This window comes from Sorex fumeus, unplaced genomic scaffold (genome assembly GCF_029834395.1).
Source record: "Sorex fumeus unplaced genomic scaffold, SorFum_2.1 ptg000054l, whole genome shotgun sequence".
Lineage (NCBI taxonomy): Eukaryota > Metazoa > Chordata > Mammalia > Eulipotyphla > Soricidae > Sorex > Sorex fumeus.
In genome coordinates, this window is record NW_026606111.1 from 40,932,751 (window position 1) to 40,936,956 (window position 4,206).

General features: G+C 37.3%; 1 non-coding gene across 1 annotated transcript; it reads left to right on the forward strand.

The window, feature by feature from the left end:
- Positions 1-3,810: 3,810 nt before the first annotated feature.
- On the forward strand, positions 3,811-3,917 carry LOC130033912 (U6 spliceosomal RNA). Its single transcript, XR_008794016.1, has one exon. It is a non-coding gene; the product is annotated as a U6 spliceosomal RNA (small nuclear RNA).
- The last annotated feature ends 289 nt before the right edge of the window (positions 3,918-4,206 follow it).

Sequence of the window (4,206 nt, forward strand, 5' to 3'; positions counted from 1 at the left end):
CCTTCCCATTCCAGTCGTCGCATGATGTTCTCGAGGGTGGCACTGAAGAGTTTCAGTGAAATGGTATCACCCTGCCAAACCCCTCTCTTGACATCAACGATCACTTCTTTGTAGAATGGTGAGATCCTGGTAGTTAATCCGTAATACAGCTCACGGAGGATCTTGATGTATTGAGCTTGAATGCCCTGATTGGCTAGGGTTTCCATGACTGCTTTCATCTCAATAGAATCAAAGGCCTTCTTTACATCAATGAACGTTAGACAGAGCGGCATCTTGAACTCCCAAGAAACCTCAATGAGCTTAGCTATCATGTGGATATGGTCGATGGTGCTGAATCCTTTGCAGAACCCAGCTTGTTTGCGTGGTTGTCCTTCATCTAGTGTTCTGCCAATCCTATTCAGGATGACTCGAGTGAACAGCTTGTAGATGACAGACAGTAGGCATATCAGGCGATAGTTGCCAATGTCATGGATGTCTCCCTTTTTGTACAGTAGTACAGTCCTGCTGGTTTTTCACAAAACCTTGCATTCAGACAGGTAGTGTGTGAAGAGCCAATCCAGCATATTGATGAGTACTGATAGCAGGTTCTTCAGGTGTTCAGGTCTGACCTTGTCTGGGCCAGGTGCATTTCTTTACTGACAAAATGGTGTGTCGAATTTCGGAAGGGAGAACATTGGGAATGACATATCCATCCTGTGGAATTTGGTATGTCGGCAAGTGGACATTGCTATCGAAGAGATTTGAGTAGAAGTCATGGATAATCTTCTCCATTGCCGTTCTGGAAGATGTGATAGATCCATCAGGACATCAGCACAACATTTATTTTATATTTTTAACTATCTTAGACATTGTGTGATTATCCAAGTTTTATGCAGTGCAACTGAATGTCACAGTACTTATCAATTTGTTAAAGAACATCAAAAAATAGAATCTGTGTTCTCTTCAATTTAGAAAATCTTTTATCTGTTTCATGTAAAATATTTCATATGAAAGGCAATGGGGCAATAACACAGCAGATAAGGTGTTTGCCTTGCATGCAGCCGACCAGGGTTCTATTGCTCCATCCCTCTCGGAGAGCCCAGCAAGCTACCAAGAGTATCCATCCTGCAGGGCAGAGCCTGGCAAGCTCCCCATGGAGTATTCTATATGCCAAAAACAGTAACAACAAGTCTCACAATTTGTTGTGAGACGTAACTGGTGCCCGCTCAAGCAAATGGATGAACAAGGGGAAGATGGTGCTACAGTGCTGTTTCATAAAACTGCAGCTCTTCTCTGGGTAATAGTGTCACATTTATAAGAAAAGCGTGATTTGATGTGTCCCAGATTAAAGGACTTTTTTCTATGCTGCATTGATTAAACTTTCCATTATCTCCTTAATTTCAGTTTTAGCAATATACCCAGAAATTTAAGCTAATCTAAAGAGGGAACTAGTGCACCTATCTCTTGAAAACCAATTAGGATCACTGTCTACATTTTAATCTCATAATTATCATAAAAGCCCATGAAGATACTTCCAATCTCATAAAATAGACTCATGCTGAGTCCATCATGTCATTAATATATCTATGGTTTGATAAATAGCGAGAATTACAATATTTTGACAGACCAACAAACTCTTTGAAACCTTGTGGCAATATTCAAATAATTTATACACAAAACAAGCTTTAATTCTATAACTTTCCCGAAAAAACAAATCTTTAAATTAATAACAATGTTTTAGAATAGAATACTTAATCATTACTCTTGGCCATCAAATTTAAATAGAAGACTCTGTACACCATTGGAAATACTGCTAAGGGTTGAAATTTTTAGAAAGAGTACATCCATAAACATGGCAATCAATGAGGAATGACTAGTTAAAATCTATTTCTGAGCATGGAGTAATTAAAAGAAACATGAAATGAGTAAAAGTATGCTCTTCCATCTTGTTTCTGTATGAAAGGTTCAAATATGTTTCCAATCAATGGGAAGATCTTTGTGAACTATACCTTTGCAAGTCTGATTAGATATTTTTAATCCCACAAAACAACAACAGAAGTGAAATCAGTTCAATAATATAATTTTTTTCATCAAATTATTTTTCCAAATTCTCTGCCAAAGCAAACACATGGTACGTGTTAGTCAGCTGGGTCTGCATCAATTCATCAATTCTATGAACTGCACTGATTTTGTTGCCAAATCTATTATGCTAAATCCCACTGTTTTTAGAACCTAATTCCAAACATCCTTTTAAGCTTGCCGAACATTGTAAATGCAGTTTATACATTTGTAATTTTAGCAAATTTGGGGATATTGCTCTTGGATAGATCCCATGCTAAAATTTATTTTAGTGCTTGCTAATAGGAAGATTTTAAAATGCAGACCTTTGTCTTTTAGACACAAAGTTAAAAAAAAAGAGAGGGGAATTTATTTTCTTTATTAAGAGTTTATTTAAACATTCCTAAAGCAATAGGAGCTGTTAGGAGAGTTTGATAAGAAATGTTATGATTTATTTGATAAGATGGTTGGAATCCAGAGCTTAAAGCACAAGTGTGGTTTTTACTCTTTGTCCCAGATTTATGTCACTTAAAATGTCACTTTATAATGAAAAAGAATTGTTCATTTACCGTTTGATACTTTCAACTCTTACATGAAGGAAGTACATTTATTTTTGTACTGATAATAAAGAATGATATTGATAGTTATAATTCTATTTTACTATTTCTAAAAAGAAGTAGGTAAATAAGAGCAATAGCTTTCTCCTTAAGTATGTTTACTAGAGAAATTCAAAAGGGCGTTATTTAATAACCACAATGTGGATCATTTTCAAAATTTGTATTCACAAATTATTCAAAATTTCAATCCTCTTACTCCACAGCTTGGAAGCTGGCCTCACGTGTTGGGGGAAAAGGCAGTTCAGATAGAGAAGGGATCACCAAGTGCTAGGAGGATCTACTCAGGATGCTGAAAGTCGACTATAGACCGAACATGATGGCCACTTAATACCTCTATTGCAAATCACAACACCCAAAAGGAAAGAGAGAGCAAAAGGGAATGCCCTGCCACAGAGGTGGGGGCGGGGGGATGCTGGGACCATTAGTGGTGGAAAATGGGCACTGGTGGAGGGATGGGTACTCGATCATTGTATGACTGAAATGCAAGCACGGAAGTTTTTAAGTATGTAACTGTATCTCACAGTGATTCACTAATTTAAAATAATAATAATAATAATTTCAATCCTCAACTTGAAATTTTCATTGAGCTAGTCTTCTTTCACAATACCTGAGATATACTTACCTAAATATGGATATAGTATAATTCAATGTAACATATAATAGCATCTCACTCTCAGCCAGTGACTGAGCACATCAAGAGAAAACGTGTAGATATCAGAATAATAGTACAATAGGTAGGATATTTGCCTTGCTCACCTGTTTGGTCCCTGACACCCCATGTGATTCCTGAGCACTCCAGAAGTGATTCCTAAGTACTGAGCCAGAAGCCCTGAACACAGCTGGGTGCGACAAGAAAAATATGAACAACACGACATCAACCATCACCAACACATCCTACAGAACAACCAGTACATGGCTGAATCTGTTCTCACATACTCTGTCTTCCTTTCGGTTACAATAAGTAAACACTTGTTTATTCTCTCTCTCTCAGTAAAGGCCAGCCTCTGCTTACATTCTAATCTCATTTATCTCAACAAAATGAGAACACTGTTGCAAAAACTCTCACTTCTCTCTCCTAACTCATCAATTTATACACATATTTTGAATTTTTCCATTGACAAAAATGTGACTTCTTCCATTAAAAACTTATTTTCTCGTGCTCGCTTCGGCAGCTCATATACTAAAATTGGAACGATACAGAGAAGATTAGCATGGCCCCTGCACAAGGATGAAAAGCAAATTCGTGAAGCGTTCCATATTTTTATTATTGGAGTCCCAGGGGTATAGGAAGAAAACCTTGATGAAGAAGAAACTGTCAAAGACATCATTGCTACAACGTTTCCAGAGCTGAAAGAAAACTTGTGACCATATTCAGGAGGCCCGAGAGGTACCAGCTAGAAGAAATCCGAATAAAAATACCCCAAGACACATTCTGATCAAAATGACCAAAACCTTAGACAGAGACAAAATTCTGAAAGCAGCAAGATCGAAGAAAGAAATCTCGTACAAAGGAGCATCCTTGAAATTCACAGCTGATTTTTCTGATGAAACC